The sequence below is a fragment of the Protopterus annectens genome, chromosome 3.part1 (assembly GCF_019279795.1).
Source record: "Protopterus annectens isolate FY-2018-M chromosome 3.part1, PAN1.0, whole genome shotgun sequence".
Lineage (NCBI taxonomy): Eukaryota > Metazoa > Chordata > Ceratodontiformes > Protopteridae > Protopterus > Protopterus annectens.
Genome location: NC_056732.1, coordinates 145,258,181 through 145,278,424, shown reverse-complemented (window position 1 = coordinate 145,278,424; position 20,244 = coordinate 145,258,181). Strand labels below are relative to the sequence as shown.

Genomic DNA, 20,244 nt, shown 5'->3' with positions numbered 1-20,244 from the left:
TTATCGTAATCCATAACATCTCTATTAAATTTCTTAACTTTCCTGTCCTTAACCAATTTATCATAAATAGTCAATTCCTTGGACAGCCTATCTAATAGCTGATAGTCCTATTAGATATTAGATATTCATTCTTGGATAACCTATAACATTATTACTTAGTATGGAATTGGACAAAATATTGGATGGTTTGTGTGCTGATAGGGAAGATATTGGCATTTTTGGGTTGGACCAAATCGAATTAAACTTCGCCCACTAGTCGGCAGATCTGAACAGAGGCTGACGGATGAATGGTATGAGGCATTAAGGAATGGCTCTGTGGTGTTTGTTAAAATTTTAGCCTCTTATTATGAGAGGACCATTGATGTATGTGTATCGGAAGTCAAGGAATTAAGTATGGAATGTAAGAAATTCCAATCTAGTAACAACTATCATCAGCTATTAGATAGGCTGTCCAAGGAATTGACTATTTATGATAAATTGGTTAAGGACAGGAAAGTTAAGAAATTTAATAGCGATGTTATGGATTACGATAAGGGACATCCCTTTCAAACACAAAGAACTGTGAGATTTCAAGACACTGTATTGGGTGGAACCAGAGGCAGGTCCAGGAAGAGACCGAGGTCCATACTGAAACACAGAGACCAATTCCACACAAGTACATCAGGGGAGGAGTCATCTTATACTGACAGCGAGGGTGGAATATCCACTAACTCACCACTTAAGAAGAAAACCAATTCTCATTTCCCTTTAGAAGTGGTAGGAAATCCAGAGGGGGGAGGAAACACGTCAATAGAAATAGGAACAGACTCAATGTCAGGACTGATACAATCATTACTGAAACAATGAGAACACCATTTGAAAATGTTCTTAATTTGTCTGATTTTGTACTTACTGAACAACAGCACAACATTCTAAATAAAGGATTGGGTTTTGTTCCCAGTTTCTTCTCTGATCAATATCAAATCTCTATGGATGTGATGGACTATTGTCATAGACTTAACCTCAAGATATTTTTTTCAGAACAGGATAACTCAACTTCTCAAAGATCTTCTGAGTTCATTTTTCAGAAATCTACTTTCCAACCACCCATGAATAAGAATGTGGGCATTTTTCAACAAGCTGTCCTCAAGGATCTTCACTTTCCTCATTTGGAATGCAATATTGCACCAGATAATATTACCCCTGAAGAGAAACAGGCACTCTCCGAACTTAGATCCAACCACAATATTGTGATACTCCAAGCTGATAAAGGAAGAGCTGTGGTAATTCAGAATATGAATTACTATGTTCAGGAGGGTCTTAGACAATTATCTGATTCCAAATGTTATATGCATATGGGTGTGGATCCAACTAACAAATTCAAACAGGAAATTGATACTTTTCTTAAGGATGCTTTGGATGAGGGCATTATTACTATGAAAACTGTTCAACATCTTCAGGTTAGGGATCCATCGAAGCAAATTTTATATTTGCTTCCGAAGATACACAAATCCATTACACATCCTCCCGGTAGGCCCATTGTGTCTGGCCATGGTTCACTTACTGAACCATTATCTGTATTCTTAACACAATATTTAAAACCACTTTTGACATAGGTTAGAGCCAGAATACAAGACACGACCCAATTTTTGAAAATCATTGAGGACACCCAATTGGAGCCAGAATGGCTAATGTGCACATTGGATGTGAAATCCCTTTACACAAGCATACCACACTGGGCAGGGCTTCAGGCATTGGAATATTGGTTGAATAAAGCTGAACTATATCCACCAGGATTCAATACATTCCTTATATGTATGTCCGAACATGTGCTCAAAAAAAATGTATTCTATTTCCAAGGGGATTGTTATTGGCAACTCCAAGGAACAGCCATGGATGCTTCTTTTGCCCCAATATATGCCGATCTTTTTATGGCATATTTGGAGGAATGCCTGATTTACAATCCCTTACATAACATCTATCTAATAGAAATGGACATTTGGCGGAGATACTTAGATGATTGTTGGATGGTGTGGCGTGCGGATGCTACTTATCTCATGGAATTTGTAGAATATTTAAACAACAACATATGGGGTATTAAATTTTCTATTACATCCCATATGTACCAAATCGATTTTTTGGATGTTACAGTATATCGTAACAGTGATCACACCCTCAGTACTAAAATCCATAGAAAATATCCACAGTTCAATTCATTACTTCACGCTTCTAGTATGCACCCGTGCCACACCATCCGCAACATCCCCAAATCTCAATATTTGAGAATGAAACGTATCAATTCCTCAACTGCTGACTATGAGATTGCTAAGGAAGACTTGAGGAATAGATTTTTGGACAGGGGATATTCTTGCTTTGATATTGAATCAGCCAGAGTCTGGACCGATAAACAGGATAGAAACTCATTGTTACAATATAAAGATAGGGGTAATCGTCCGAAGGATGGCAACATTAGATTTATTACCACTTATGGCAGGAACCATCAGCTAGTTAGGTATGTCCTCAATAACAATTGGAACATTTTGCTAGCCAATAATTATCTCCGGGAAATCTTGGGGAACCAATGCTCAGTCTCTTATAGGAGAGGTAAAACTTTGGGTACACTGTTTTCACACTACAAACATCAGGAGAGTGGTGGAGCTAAATACAAACAGCTCCCGATCACAGGGGATGAACTTTTGGGAACTTTCCCATGTGGCCATTGCACCTCATGCAGTCAAGTGAATAAGCTTAAACAATTCACCTAGCCCTAATACCAGCAAGGTGTATGATGTAAGAACATTTGGCAACTGCTCATCTAGTTGGGTCATCTATTTGGCCACGTGCCAATGTAGTGCCTTTTATGTGGGCAAAACTTCCCGTTCTTTAAGAATAAGGATAGGAGAACATCGGAGTGATATCCGTAATAAGAAACTGACCAATGCTCTATACCAACATTCTGTCAAACATCCGACTGCAAAATTCATGTTTACTATCATTGATAAAATCATGGGCAACAGACACAACCAACTTGGTTGGCAAAGCATACTTAGTCATAAGGAGAAATACTGGATTATCCATCTTGGAGCATTATTTCCACCGGGTCTAAATGATCATTTATGATACACATGTCTACCTAATAATTTGGAGATTGATTCTTTATTTACTCAATATATTTTACACTTTCTATGGATTACTAATTATGAAAGTTTTTATATATAATTGCATCAGCACACTCAACATTTGACTTGGGTATTGTCACATTTAGCATGATGGACATACTCTATATTATTTTTCTTCAGACATTTTTATGCTGAAGACAATATTGGTTGATATGTGGATGCTTATCAATTTTTTGCCTATCCTATGTGCATTTGGATATTATATTGTATCATGTTTCATATCTCTTGGCATCTCTATACATAGAGAGTGAATTTTTGACATGTGTATGACTGTATTCCAATTATGCCTCTATATATTCTTTGCATTTCCCATGTTTATCATTCTGATAGTTAGCTATTCTTCACTCTGGATGTTATACCAGCTCTCTCGACCTTATCAGGAGATAGTAGATTTGGTCTTCATGGTTGTTACCTCTATAGTCCTTTAAAATATACTGTTCACTATTTGCATTTATTAGTTGTTATGTTACTGATTTTTATTCAATTTTTCTTGTGAGTTACACCCTTAGATGTGGACACCATTATGACTATTAATTTTACATTATGAATTTCCCATTGTTATGTTTATTTAACAGAGAATAGGCATATATAGTTGTTTTTAGTCCTTAGCATATATAGCCTGTTTACATCCTCATGTATTATGTATAGGTATGGAACATACCTTTGTTTCTATTGGTCAGGGGTCCATATATATGGATCTATGGCTGACTGGTGAAATGTCTTACTATTTTATCCTCACTGAAGAAGGCGTATGCCGAAACTAGTCTGAGTCTAACAGAAAATATATTGGTGCATTTTTATGCACTTTTTCTTCATCAATAAACAATTGGAATTGTAATTGCTGGCCTTTGGTGTGTTTTCGAATTTGGTTTGGCTGTGCAAGTCGTACGTGCGGGGTGTGGTGTTTTGCAGGTATTACAGGGTACCTGACTCTCACAAGTTCCTCTTTAAAAATCCTACTGTGGATCCTGAGACCATTTCACAGGGACCCAAGGGCATTGAGGCTACTACTGTCAAAAATCCTACCCCATCTGATAGAGATTCTAGGGCGCTGGATAATGGGGGTAAGAAGGTATACACTTCTGCAACATTTGGCCATTAGCGGCTTAAACTGCCAGTTTCATATGTTAAAGAATCAGCGCATATTACTGGATTGCTTAAACAGAAAATGATGTTGATTCCTTACTGTGCTGAAAATAAAGTATTACAGGATTTAATGCATTCTGCTGAACAACTTGAAAAACATACTTTGCAATGTGGTTTTGGTTCATTAGAGGCATCTTGCAGGGCTGCTGTCACTGGGTCAATACTTAGAAAGCATGCTTGGCTTAAGGAGCAATCTTTGCCAGATCATGTTAAAGCTAAATTACTGGATGCTCCCTTGAACCAAGATGACCTGTTTGGCAACAAAGCAGAAGAAGTACTTAAAAAGATGGAGGAAAAAGCTAAATCTATGCAAACTGTTAAAGATTTCCTGCAAGTACACCCTCTCAGATTTAGTAGGCATTGGCCCTCTAAGAATTGGCCCTTTCCTGCCTCTTCCAGGCCTTCTCAGTCCAAACCCAGAACCAGCAGAACACCCAGGCTTCAGTCCCAAGGTAATCACAGGCCTAGGCAGTAGGGAGCTCCCACTTCCAAAGCAGGGAGTAGTAAGACTCCCCTTATGGTAAACTGTCTCAATGACTTAACTTTAAACCTTCCAAGACCTACACAACTGACTGTTCCTTTAGTGGGAGAGATTGCTCTGCATGCAAAAAATTAGGAACTCATTACCCAAGACCAAATGGGTGTTAAATATAGTTTCCCAAGGATACAGATTCCACTTCCACTCCTTACCAACCGCAAACGGTTGGCCAGACCTACCACCAAATCAGTGGGCAGAGGCTCAAAAGCAAGTTCTCTCTCTTTTTGCATCAGGGCTATTCAACCTGTCCCAGAAGAAGAATGGGGGCAAGGTTTCTACTCAAGACTTTTCTTGGTACCCAGAAAAGACTATTCCTGGTATCCTATCCTGGACGTGTCTATCCTAAACACATTTTTGGTAATCCCAAAATTCATCAGTTGCTTCCCATGCTAGGCAAAAATGCCTGGTTGGCAACACTAGATTTAAAGGAAGCCTACCTGCACATCCCAGTAAGAGAATCTTGCAGAAGATACCTATGCTTCAGAGCAGGCTACTTGCAACTATCAGTTCTATGCACTGCCCTTTGGCTTGTCTACTGCACCCAGGGTATTCACAAAGTGCCTAGCTCCATCATTGCATTTTGCAGGCAAAGAAATATTCAAGTATACCCATACCTGGACAATTGTCTAATTCAGGTAGAAAGCCAGGACATACTATTAAATCATCTGGCATTTGTAAAGAAATTGCTAACTTCTCTGGGGTACACCATAAACGAAAAGAAATCACATGTTGTACCCTGCCAACAAATTGTATTCCTGGGAGCAAGCTTGAATACAACTTCCCAGATGGCCTACCTCACTTTAGAGAAGCAAGTTCATTTGACAGCCTACTTCAAACTATTGGCCATAAAGACCCAGCTATCTGCAAGGAAAATACTGCAAGCCCTGGGGTTCATGGCCTCTTGCATTCTACTAATTCCATATGCAAGACTGCATATGAGAAAACAACAATGGTATCTAAAAAGCCTATGGTGTCAACATTCTCAGGATCTGGAATCAATGATTCCTATCATACCTTGTCTACAGATAGAGTTCCTTTGGTGGGCAGAGGCCTTCCACCAAAACAAGGGACTGCCATTCACTCTACCCCCTACCGCCCAAACACTAACAACAGACGCATCAGACATGGGGGGCTCACTTGGCAGGGCACTGCATTCAGGGCAAATGGAACCCAAGTCAAATGCACCTGCATATCAATCAAAAAGAAATGTTACGTGTACAGAATGCTCTGACAGCCTTCAAGGACCACATACTTCCAGGACAATTATTGGTAAAGACGGACAACACCACTGTTGTGTGGTACATAAGCAGGGGTGAACCCAGTCATACCCTCTCTGCAGACTAGCCATGGCTCTGTGGAACACAGCCTTGAGCTACCAAGTGCACCTAGAGGCTCAATTCTTGCCAGGAAAGCTAAATACACTGGCAGACGACCTAAGCAGAAATCTCATGGACCCACACGAGTGGAAACTGGAAACCAAAGATATTCAACATGTTGAGAAATAAATGGGGGAGCTCACAGATAGACCTGTTTGCCTCCCCGCAGAACTACCAATTGGACAAATTCTGCACAGGGACTCCCCACAAACAAGCTTGGAAAGTGGATGCCCAGTCATTCACCTGGAAAAAACTATCAATTTATGCCTTTCCCCCTCTGCCTCTCCTCTCCAAAGTGCTACTAAAGATCAAACAGGACAGACCAAGGACAATACTGATTGCACCAAACTGGCCACGCCAGCACTGGTACCCCCCTCTTGCGCAGTGTGTCACTGCTGGCACTATGGCACCTGCCTCAGACCCCTGCCCTGCTGTCCCAGCAGGAGGGCCAGATTCTACACCCACAGCTTCAAACCCTGAACATAGCAGCCTGGCTAATTACCTGATCTATCCATTGCCATCCCTCAGTAAGCAAGTGATGGATGTCATCCTGGAAGCAAGGAGGCCTAGTACTAGAAAACCCTATGCTGAAAAATAGAAAATATTCTGTTCCTGGAGCAAAACTCATGGGATGGGCACAGCAGCGCCCAATTTACCTCATATTCTTCAATACTTAACTGAGATGCTTCAGAAGGGCCTTTCCTTTTCTTCCATCAAAACTCATGCCTCAGCCGTTTCAGCTCATTACAATACAGAGCCACCCCGCTTCTCTCATCCACTGCTGAAGCAATTCTTCAGAGGGGCCAAAAACTCAAGACCACCCAGGAGAGTCCCTACTCCAGCCTGGGACCTTAACTTTGTATTAGAAAAGCTCACTCTACCTCCCTTTGAGCCAGCTGCAAATGTAGAGTTGAAATTCCTTTCTTGGAAAACAGCCTTCCTTCTAGCCATCACTTCAGCAAGAAGGGTGTCTGAATTACAGGCCGTCATGGCAGTGGAGCCTTTCATCATCTTTCATGTGGACAGGGTGTCCCTCAGGACCAATCCCTCCTTCATGCCCAAGGTGGTATCCACTGTGGCGCTTAATCAGTCCATTCATTTGCCAACCTTCTTTTTTAATCCACAGAACATAGGAGAATGCATACTGCACTCCTTGGACGTGCACAGACAACTTAGATTTTACTTGGACAGGACTAAGCCTCTCAGGAAATCTGAACAGCTGCTGGTTGCATTTGCATCAGGGGCAGAGGCATTTCAAAGCAAACCATTTCTAAGTGGATAGGCCATTGCATTAATTTCTGCTATAAGCACCATGGAAAACCTACCGCAAAGGGGATAAGACCACATTCAACCAGGGCTTGCATATACCTCTACAGCCTTTCTCAGAGGTGTCCCTACCAGGGACATCCTAGAAGCTGCTACCTGGAGTTCTGTACATACATTCACCAAGCATTACCCCTTGCCAATTTTTTCTAAATCCAGAGCTTGCTTTGCCACTGCAGTTTTGTAGGGCCTTATAGCTGGTCCTAATGCTATCTAATTACCTCCTCCCATCCTTAACTTTGGGAATCTACCCAAATGTGATGACTGCAACAGTGAAACATGAAGAACATAGTACAGTTGTGTACACTTACCATAAATGTAGATGTTCGAGTGTATTCACTGTTGCAGTACTGGTTACCCTCCCTCCAGCCCCCTGACTTATATTGACTATACCTCTATTCTTGTTTTACTATGCTTAAAGCTTTTTGGTGTATTTGCTTTTTTGTTGGAGGTGTAACCTTGTATATAATTGCTTCCCATTATGGGGGCACCTGACATCTGGGGCAAGAAAAACTGATGTAATGGCGTCAACTGCATGCTTTATACCCCTGACTACCTGACAGCAACTGATGCAGAACCCAAGACTTTGATAATCAGGCCGACTGAGGGCTACTGCAAGCAGATAACCCAAATGTGTGATGACTGCAACAGTGAATACACTCGAACATCTACATTTATGGTAAGTGTACACAACTGTACTTTCTCTCTAAGAATAATATTACTGCTCTCCAATAGACCCTTCCTTTTCCACTATAGGCACCAGTGAAATATACAACAAAAGTAATTAATAAAACAAACGGAACAGTAGGCTGGGACCCTGAAAGCATTTACAGTTTGTCAGCAATAATAAACAAGCTGCTAAAACTATTTTACAAGTTCTGCTTTAAGCAACATCATACCAGTCCAGACACATGGCTTCTTTCCCTTCCAGTGTTTTAGTGAACCCAACAAATAGTGCGACCAAAGCAGACTATCTCTCATGAGAATTACGCTTGATGTTGTTGTAGTTCAAATATGTGGTAAAAGTGGGTCCCGCATGAGCGCTGAGCTTTGAGTCTATAATTTTCAAAATGCTTTTGCCTTCAACAACCCACTCCAACTGTGTAAGTCCGTTGCCTGTTTTTACATCAGTAAACCTATCCAGTTATGTTTTTTCCTTCCCTTGATCCAGAGAGATATGTTTTTCTGTAGCATTTTGAAGAAATGTAGAAGGGAATGAGATCTTTCCTTCAGCCCCAATGCCCTCCTTGTTATTTTTTTCCAGAACCAACTCCCTGAGGATCGTATTCAGCAGACGTTTCACACGTGTCTTTCTGGGCTGCTCCTGCGGGGGAAAAATCTTTAGATATGGAAGGTAGATTACTTTAAATTTTAACTGCTTGGTTTTGTATAGTTGCATTACTAAACAAAAAGTGCTCTTTTCCTGCTTGTACCCACAGCACACTGCGGAGGATATAATCATGATGTGTGCTGCACTGAGACTGAGGTTACTAGATTGTTAGTGTACCACATGACATGCAGTTTCCTGTAACTTATCTCATTAGCATCATATGTCCTCATATTCTATACTTGCAAATGCAACAAAATCTCATCTGGACATTATTATCTAGCCAAGTATAACAAAATTAAATGCAAACCAAAAAAAGAAATACAGGCTATCAATAAATAGCCATCACCAAAGTAAAAAAAGATTGATTATTGCTGCTTCACCAACTTCACAAGCATTTTAAAGATATCACTGGCAAGTTAATTTCAGAAAATACCATTTATCTTTGGGAAAGTCTGGAATTGGTATGCTTTTGGACATTCCAATACATATTTCTGTCACCCTACATGTTAATATAGTTTTAATCTGTACCTTAATGGAGAATTAATCCAACATACCCATAAAAATTGTGAATAAAATAATGCTTCCAATTTTACCAATTGCATTAATATTTCAAATGTAAAAACACTCCATGCATTGAACTTTTGGCATCCCCAGCAACAGTGGAGTAAATAAGTACTTTTCTTCTTAAAATGGCAACATCTAGCATTGTTTTGACAGTTAATTAATAGCAGGCTTAAAGGCAAATAATGTACGTCATATAGTGATGAGTGAGAATTTGTATTAGGTTACAGTTTTTGAGGAAATCATGACTATAATTAGATTGTTTGACTTTATTCTATGCCATAATGCTTATTGCTTTTGCACAAATCACAGTTTTTATGAATTGGTAGAATAAAGTTATGTCGATTTGCCACCTTTTCAAATGGCCAAAGTGGGACATTTTTGGTACAAACGTCAGATTTTACAGGCTGACACATACCCACGGTCAGTACAAAGGTTAGAACTTTTTTTGCCTAAATAAAAACTTATTCTTGTAGGATTTTAGTTGCTTATTCTGTTTCTTATAACATTTAGGTATTTTAGATACAGAATAACTGTTTTATACAACAATTACATAAAATATAGAAAATTATTTTGTCCTAAAATCTCAGGACATTTGCCATTTTTACAATTTTTTGTCAGAACACAAATGCCCAAAGAGGGACTGTCCCTCGCAAAGTGGGACAGGTGGTAACCCTAAAATTATGAGGTGTAATGAGACACATTTGGGAGATGTAAATCAGGTGCATTTTTAATGTATGAAGAGACAGTTATTATATTGGTAGAGTGTTCTACTGCAAGAACATTACAGTGGATTAGTACGATGCCTCAGTTTAACTGTTCTTTAATACTGTAGACCATAATATCATAAGAAGAAATGGTGAAAGGAATTCAAACCCCAGAGTATTTGTAAAGGAGATGTATGATTTGGGAGCTAGGTATAGAGACAGTGTCCCTCCATAAATATTTAATAGATAAGGGGAAAAGAGACCACCTTTATGAGTACCATTTTGATGTGTATAGAAGGGAATAAGCAACCACTGATGCGTGTTTGTGTAGTAGGGTTAACATAATTTTTGTAGAGCTCAGAAAAGATTTAAGAAGGCTGAACTTGTGTAATATTAAAAATATTTGTATTTATTTAATAATTGGTCTTTATTAACTGAGATAGTCTGACTGGGCAAAGCTCATTTTCAATGGTGGTATGGAGAGAAAAACTCCATCTAATTACAGCCTACATATCATATATACAAGCATATGCAGTAGCATATTCTATATGCATATGTACAGTTTACAATGACATATTTAGTTGTCAACTCTGTCTATTACATTACTACATATAGACGTTTACAGGTGGTTTAGCATTGTGTTATCAGTAACATTTGTGTATTTGCTAGTCATGTTACAATATTATTTTAAAGTCTTAATTTTTATAGCATGGGGCATATCTAGGTAGGTATTGCAAGGAGGTACAGATACCTTTACTGAATTATCACTTGTGGCATAAGCAAACTTAAATTTATATAAAAGTAATCAAACCGTATTAACAAGTTCACATTTACAAGCATTATACATCATATGTATTGTTCTGTACTATTCAGCCAAAACAACAGTACATACATTGTTTGATTCCTGGCTTCTACTAAACCTCATTCCTCCTCCAAAACAATTTTCTACATGCGTTGCTACCTCATTTTCCATTTTTTATGTAATGTACTCCTACCTTTTTCCTAAAGATCCCACTTTATTTTTTATCTCTGTTGCATATTTACTTCAAGTGCAGTCCATTTAGACTTTAATTTCCATTTTCTAGTAAATACTTTTTGGCAACGACCATAATTAAATTTAACAAGGCCTTATTATGCCTAGGCAATTCAGATGCTGTTTCCCAGCTCAAAAATGTTCTTAGTTACACTCATTTGCTCGTCCAGTATTCCTGACAGAGTGCTCTGTAGGGAATTTTTAAAGTCTGCCAATTCAGTATAGTCTGAGACCATATATTTTCAGGTACCTCATTGTTCTCCATTATACCATCAACATTTGCCATCTACCTCAGGAAAAAATCTTTGGAGTCTGCTTCAGGTATAAAAGTATCATGTAAACACTTCTATGCAAAAATCCTAAATCTTCTTGACTTTGCACATGTGTGAGTCATACATTTGTCCCTCCCATTGTTTTTTTGTGAATTGCTTGTTTAGTCTCGTTTCCCTATCTTTTCTGACCTCCTGCAATTGACTCCTATAGTCATCATGCAATATTTTGTATGACTTACTAATTATTCCTTTTTAACAGCAGCTTCTGTTCTAGAGTCAACTAAAAACTCGACTGAAGCAGGTCTTTCATTTAGGATTCCCCTTATCCCTTTTTCTTTGTCTGTACAATGATATCAATCCCTGACGGGGAAGGCAATCTCTAGCCTGAAATCCAAATGTCTTCTTGACCTGTTCCATTTCTATTACCTTCCCCTCTATAATTATTTGTTCCCAGTACCTTGGTTCCTTGCCAGTTTCCTCCAGTAAATTCCAGCCCCCTCTTGCCTTTTCTGTGTACCCCTAATTGCAGTCATGCCTATTGGTTGAATCTCCTTTCTCCATTCTTGTATTGGCTTAGTTCTTAGTATACTTTGTGCTGCTTAATGAATGTAATACTCTAAATAACCATTATTCTTCTTAAGGACTTGCGTCCAAAGTCCCACTCTTTCTGTATTTCTTAAATTACCCCCTTGCTTTATCATCATCCCTTGCCACTTTCGGTTGTAGCTTTTTGCTTGTGTTATGTACAAGAGGCTTATCTATATAACCCTAAAATATCCCTTCAAATCAAGTAATCGTAAACCTTCTTGTTATGTTGGGGATCAGCTTTATCCCACTTGACTTTTACCATTGTCTCCTCCCAGATAAAATCCTTCAACTATTTATTAATCTTCTCCTCTGGTTGTTAAAAATATGCCTGACCTATGTAGAAAAACTTAAGGGACTAAAAACATTTTTGCCTTCTTGCATCTTCCTATCCATATCAATAGGCAAGAGCTTCCAGTTTCTCATTTTTTGTATTCCCTTTTTTCAGTCTCTTCCCACATATCCTTAGCTGCCGTAATACAATACTGTTTAATTCATACTCCTCAATACTTCATTTTATCATGTCCCCATAAATATGGGTATTGCTGAAACAATTGATGTGCGAGTACATAGCTCACTGCTATAGGTTTTGTTTTATCTTCATTAATATTATATCCAGGAAAAAAAACAGAGCTACCTCAGAATGGTCCACAATACTGAAATATCCTTTTCTGGTTCCATTAGATAAAAAATAATATCAACTGCAAATAATGCCAACTTTTCTTGAGCACCATACCAATTATATCCTTTAATTTCTATTCTCATCCCCTTATTTTCTTTGCCAGTGGTTCTAAATATAATGCAAGTAAAGGGGAAATCTGCCTGGTTCCTTTGTTCAGACACAAGTTATTAGAGAGAAACCATCTCACTTTGATTTTTCTGCCCTATCCCTTGTATATCCTTCTAGTTAACCTTATTATTGTGTCATGAAATGCAAATGCTTCCATTTCCCTAATCACAAAATCCCAGTTTACTCTGTTGAGTGCTTTCGCTGCATCAAGAGTTACCAGCAACCATGGTGTTTTCTTATATTTTGCTTCTCTCTGGATAATCATTGCTCGCTTAATGTTGTCAGATGTTTCCCTCCCCTCCACAAAACTGCATTGATCCATATCTATCAGTTTTGGCATTACCCTTGCTATTCTTTTAGCCATTATATACATAAACACTTTATGATCATGGCTTAAAATTGAAATCAGCCTATGCAAAGCTGAATCTGATGGGTCTTTACCGTCTTTGCGTATCCCAGCCACCACAGCTGTTTTCCAGGATGTTGGTGCCTTCCCTCCTTTTAAAATATTGTTAAACAATACCTTCCACATAATTATCACTTTCTTCCCTCCTAGCGTCCAAACTTCCACTGAAATACCATCTCTTCCCGAAGACTTTTCATGCAGATTGTTAAACATAACCATTTTTATCTCATTTCCTCATAACTTAAATTGTTGAGCAACATCTATTTGTAACCTTGGTATATTTAAGTGTTCTGTAAATATTTCCGTTTGTGCTTTTATTTGATTTCCCCCATTTTTCTGCTTTATACAAATTTTCATAATATTTCTAAAATATCTCTAATGTCTCAACAGGAACATATAAGCATAAAAACTCGAAACTCCAAAAAAACACAAACTGCTCAGTATCACTACTTTATTTTACAAGTCTGGTACCTCAGCCATTCGCCTTCACAGGATTAAATACAACGTGCACATGCATTCCTTATATTACATGTACAAACGCAATTAATCAAATTAAACAAGCAATTCAATTAAATATTCAATTTTAAAAATGTATACTTTTACACTAAACGACTCAAAAGTTTATTATAATAGCCTATTTAAATCTGAACTACAATACCTTATTATAAACAAACATTCACTCCCTGATTAAACACTCTAGGGCACAGTGTTTTATAATTCAGTATTAACTTCATCTCCAATTCATGTAACTTAAGATAATCATCCCCCCAGAAGATAAAGTTGTGCTATTACACAGAAAAAGAAACCTGCAACTGAACCAACCCCCATACATTTTGATAGTGTTCTGCCACCAGACTTTTTAAATTTTGATTCCTAATATCACCCAAATGTTCTAGTATACAAACCTTAACCTTATGTTTTGTCTGACCCACATACAAAGCAGGTGCTATGCAATTACACCCTATTATGTATATATATATATATATATATATATATATATATATATATATATATATATGTGTATGCACATATACAGTGGATATATGCACATATATAGTGGATATAAAAAGTGTATATACCCCAGTTAAAATGCCATGTTTTTGTGATATAAAACAATGAGACCACAATAAATCATTCCAAAACTTTTCCCACCTTTAACGTGACCTATTTCCTGTACAATTCAATTGAAAAACAAAATAATCTGTTATGCGGAAAAATATAAAAAATAAAAAAATCTACAATAAGCTGGTTGCATAAGTGAAAAAAAAAGCATATCATTTGAAAATGTACAACCAGAAGTTGATCTGAATGTTGGCTTTTCCTTGGATTCAGACAGTGTGAATGGCTCCTTTCAGTTGGGTGTTTGTGGAAGAGGAAGAAAAGGGCAGGAACAGCGATAAAAAGATGTGACTTTTTGAATTTTAATGGTAATTTAATGTAAAATGTGAGACTAGGCTATTTGATTTGGTGTACAAAATAGCAATTTGCAAATTATTAATTTGTGCAACCTGGATACTGGTTCGGAACTCAGATCTGTATTGCTTAGAGGATGTAAGTGTGTTTCATAGGTTTATATGTTCATACTAGGCTATCTGCCCTAGGGCATTTATAAGCCTAGCCAGAATGTGTTTGGCTTTCGCCACCCATTTTAAATTAATTTTGCTATGCCCTTTTTCGAGGTTAGTATACTGTGCCTCTATCTAACAGTAACACAGAAGTGATACCTGGGGTAAACCTGCGATTTCCCATCCACTCATCAAGATTCCTCTTGAAGAGAGTCAATGAGGGACTCTGCCTAACCTGGACTGGGATTTTATTCCAGAGTGAAGGGAGCCTCTGGGTTATGAATCTGTCCCTCCAGCATGTCCTATTTATTTCAGTGCTGAGGTTCAAGTCTCTTGAGCGCGTAGCTTGATGGGATTTGGATTTTCTGAGGTGCAGCATGTCCATTAATTCCGGGTTGGACATGGCTTTGTACGTCAGGCACAGATCACCTCTGAGCAGGCGGTATGCCACTGAGTAGAGCTGGAGTTTCTTTAACCGGGCAGCATATGGCATCTGTTTGAGCCCATTGATCCTCTTGGTGAGGTACTTCTGGGGTCTTTCCAGTTGCTGCAAGTGTATGGTAAGGTACATCCCAAAAGGAGCATTGTACTCAATTATGGGCCTGATGAGGGATGAGTAAAGAGGCACGATGACCTCCCCTGACTAGATGTGAATCCCTTCATGATTAGGTGGGCTATATAAAATGTTTTTCTAACCACTTTGGCCACGTGGTTGTCAAATGAGAGATTGCTATCAACTTGGGTCCCCAGGTCACTAATTACTACTTCTGTACTTAATGGATTACCACCTATGTGGCAATTTGTGGGCACTTTGTTTTTGCCAAATGGGATGACTATACACTTTTTGGCATTTAGCTTGAGGCCATGGCTCTGGCACCAGTTGTCTGTTTCTGAGGCCCTTTTGGAGGATGCTTGTGTCGGCTGGAGAGTCTATTATGGCACCCAGTTTGCAGTCATCTGCGAACTTGGTCAGCCACAGTCCTTCTGTGTTGGCCTGTACCTCCGAGAAATGTCTACCGAACAAGAGAGGTCCCAGGACTGAGCCTTGTGGGATGCCACTTGTAACTGGTTTGGAGTCTGACATGGCTCCAGCAATTCTAACCATGTGGGTTCTGTCCTTGAGCCAGTTTGCAACCCATCTAGTAACATAGGGGTTTATATTTAAGCTGGTGAGCTTATCTATAATGCCTGAGTGGGGTATTGTATCAAAGGTTTTTGCGAGGTCCAGGTAGGCTGTGTGGACCACCTTCCCCTCGTCAATGGCCTTGGTGATGGTTTCAAAGAAATTGACCAGGTTTAAGAGGCAGGATCTGCCCTTAACAAAGCCGAACTGGGTAGGATCCAGTGTCTGTAGGTCCCCAATATCTTTATTTATGAGGTCCATGATGATCCTTTCCATAGCTTTGCAGACCAAGCTAGTCAGGCTTATGGGGCGATAGTTTCCAGGATCCGTTGAGGCACCACCTTTGTGGAGAGGGACCACTGTTGTTGTACGCCACTCTTTGGGTACATATCCTGTAGTAAGGCTGAGATTGAACAGTAGTTTTAGGTTTGGGTTTAGCTCTTCTTGGAGTTCTTGTAGGATGCAGCCTGGGACACCGTCTGGTCCCATTGATGCTGTGTTTTTTGCTTTGGGAGAGGGCAGCTCTTACCTGAGTATCTGAGATGTCAGGAGGGCAGCACTCTGCTGGGATAGATATTTGCCCTTTTAGTTGGGGAGGGGAGGGAGAAGTTTGCGCTGAACCGGTCAGCTAGGATGTTGGCAATGTCTGTGGGTTCGGTGTATTTTTGTCATTTTGGACTAATTCTGAGCATATCTGGGAATTCCCACACAGGTTCCTAACATAACTAAAGAAAGCCTTGTGATTATCCTTAGTGTCCTGTGCAATTTTTCTCTCGAAGCTGGCCTTAGACAATTTTATGAGTGCCCGTAGTTTTTTGCTAATACTGATCAGAGATGCCTTCCCTTTTTGGGATTTTGCTCTATCATGTAGTAACTTCCTCCTTCTATTGTATAGTTTGTTTATGGCTGGGGTCCACCAGACAGGACGTCTGCCTTTGGAGGATTGGGTCTTGGTTTTATTTGGGATTGCATGATCCATGCATTCTTGAAGGTGTTCATAGAATGCGTTTATAAAGGATTCTGTGGTCTGGGCCGTATTTTCCACAGGCCCGGGGGCTATGAAGGATTCCACCTCGGTTTTGAGGAGTGTGAAATTTGCGTTAGAGAAGTTTTTCACTGTGGTTTTCTGGGCAGGGGGTGGGGTCGGGATGTGAATATCCAGTGAGATTAGTTTATGGTCTGATCTTACCAGTGAGGGATACACTTCTGGTCTGGAGCATAGAGTCCCCATGTTGGTGATGATCAGGTCCAGCATGTTTTACCCTCTTGTGGGAGTGGTAACAAGTTGTTCCATAGCATTTGAGTTTATAAATTCTAGGAACCTTTGGGCTAGGATGTTGGAGCTAGAGTAATGCTCCTAGTCTATGTTTGGGTAGTTGAAGTCGCCCAATATAATGGTGTTTGGAGAGACCTTCATATTTTCCAGTGTTCTCACAAAGGCTGAGTGGGGTTTCTGGGTTTGGGAGGGTGGTCTGTAGCAGGCTATAAACTGGAAGGCAGTTTTACCCACTGTTAGTTGCACATGGATAGTCTCTGATGCTTCGTGCTGTGCCACCAACCTGGATGTGTGGGTATCTTTGACGAATATTGATACTCCCCCTCCTTTTGTGGTTCGGTCCAAGTTTTGGGGCCGAAAAGCATGGTATGAGGTATAACCTGGTAGTGCTGGGGTGCTCTCAGGAGCCTTGAACCAGGTTTCTGTTACTGCACAGATATCGATGTTCTCCATGCTAAGGAGAGTTTCGAGTGCGTGCATTTTGAGGTTTAGACTTCTGGCGTTGAGTAGCATTACTCTTAGTTTCTTATCCCTTGTGATACCTATGGAGGTGGGTTTGACTTTTGAGCCTTGCCTAAAAAAGGCACTATGGGGGTAGCAAGAGCCTTTGCCAATATCCGAAAGCCCAGGGGTGACAGGTGCAAGCCGTCCCTAGCGAAGCATCGTGGCTTGTCGAGCATGTCATCCCAGTTTGACAGGCATTGGATCCTCTTTGAATGACACCAATACTTAAGCCAGTTGTTGAAATTGATCATCTTGTCTTCATATTGTGGCATCATTCTTGGTGAGGGTAAGATGCTACTCAAGGTCAGGGTCATACCGGCCTGGGCTACATGCTCAGAGAGCTCCTCTATATCTCTTTTCATGTAGTCCAGGGAGGTACATCTCAGGTCATTCACACCAGCATGGATAATGACTGAGTCATATTTGTACTTGCCTTGGAGTGACCTGAGTGCTTGTGTTATGTGGCGGATCCTAGCGCCTGACAGGCAGCTCACCGTAACCTTCTCTTTGTTCAGCCTGGTGAGCGGGATGTCAGTGTGCCTGACGATAGAGTCACCTATTACAAGTGAATCAGGTGTGTTGTTTAGCCTTAAGGGCTGTGACTGTTTGGCACACTGGCTTTGTGAGCTATGTGTTGCACCTGTTTTGTTTTGGGGTAGCGGTTGCTTGGGTGTCTGCTTTGGAGGTCTCTGCTACTTAGGCAGATTTTTATTTAGAGCCCCCGAGTATGTTTTTGTGTGTTTGTGTTTGGTTTGCTGTCGTGGTAGGTCTGTGTGAGACAGGAATTGTAGTGAGTGTGGTTTCCTTCTCCTCCTGACTGGTTATGCCAGTACTGAGTTGAGAGAGCTTAGCCTCCAGTTTGGCTATATGGTTGCATCTCTCACATGTGTTGGAATTTGTTGGGAGGAGGAGAGGGTTGTCTTTGTACATGAGGCAGTTGTAACATTGCCTCAAGATTCCCAGATTCACCAGCTGAACCGGAGAGGAGATTTACAACTGACCTTTGGACATGCTAGAATACTATTGGGAATTCCAATGGGGAACAAGGTACTCAAGGGGAGTTTGTGAGGGTGTAGTGCTTTTAATTTTTTAGTGCTGACTTATATAATTGCTATAAGTGCCAGGTAACTTAAATGCAATGTGTTACAGGTAACTTAAATGCAAAAATGGCAAACAGTAACTTTCTTTCAAGTGTAATAAGGAAGTAAGTACAGTAAGCAATGCAGATATCACTAGGGATCCACAGAAGCGCTGAAAAGCCGCGTTTTAGGTGGAATTAGCGTTTCAGGGAAATAACAAGCAAACAAACAACAAGCATACAAACAAAGCTTGATTCAGCAGGCTTGGATCTAGTCTATGCTACAGCAAACAAGGTGTACCAATTTCAGTAAGAAACAGTTCAAATATGCAGGCACTATAAGCCTTTAAACAGAAATTCCCAGTTCAGAAGGGCAGAGTCCAGCCTTTCCTCCCACAAGAGTGCAGACCACGAACCTTCTTAATGTAAAATAACTGGCCTGAAGCCCAAGTGCTTAAACCAGAACTAATACACTTTTAGAATAATAGACGCTGAGCCCTCAGTCAGCAGTTCCCAACTTAGAAGGATGTAAGCTACCTGTCCTGCCACCACAGTGCAGGCCACAAACCTTCCTAATGTTAAACAACTGGTCTGAAGCCCAAGTGCTTAATCCAAAAGACTTCGAATGATAGCTACACTTTAATCAAGTTACTACCAAGCAGTAATAAATACAATTGAATACTTTAAAGAATGCCTGGATTAGTGCTCAAGTTATACAAACAAAGCAAGATTCAGCAGGCCTGGATCTAGTCTATGCTACAGCAAACAAGGTGTACCAATTTCATTAAGAAGCAGTTCAAATATGCAGGCACTATAAGCCTTTAACCAGAAATTCCCAGCTCAGAAGGGCAGAGTTCAGCCTCTCCTCCCACAAGAGTGCAGACCACGAACCCTCTTAATGTAAAATAACTGGCCTGAAGCCCAAGTGCTTAAACCAGAATTAATACACTTTAGGAATAACAGACACTGAGCCCCCTCAATCAGCAATTCCCAACTTCGAAGGATGTAAGCTACCTGTTCTGCCTCTACAGTGCAGACCACAAACCTTCTTAATGTAAAACAACGGGTCTGAAGCCCAAGTGCTTAAACTAAAAGACTTAGAATGAGTTACACCAAGCAGTAATAAATACAATTGAGTACTTTTAAGATGACGCAAAAGCAAAATAAAGTAGGAAGAAACACAAATACATTAAAAGCAGATAAAAAAAAAAAATTTAAGTGGAAAGAGAGAAAGGAGTAGCAGAAACTAAGCTGATGTTTCAATGTGTAATCCGTTTTTGGCAGCTTTATTAGTAGATATCAAGAAGTTTTGTAGAAAGCTATATTTAAAATTCTGTTTTGATGGGAGAAAAACAATGGGAATATGTTCAAGTGAGGAAACTGCTTCTTCAGCTGTGAAGATGTGTTGAATTTATCTGTTTCTGAAACTGACTTTGAGTTTGAATATAATGAATTTTGTGGTATCTTTTGGTG

General features: G+C 39.8%; 1 protein-coding gene across 2 annotated transcripts in view; it reads left to right on the top strand.

Moving 5' to 3' along the window:
* The window catches only part of MPP7 (MAGUK p55 scaffold protein 7), a 1,877,075-nt gene that overhangs the window by 284,050 nt on the left and 1,572,781 nt on the right, over nucleotides 1-20,244 (top strand). The gene's annotated exons all lie outside the window — the stretch shown is intronic.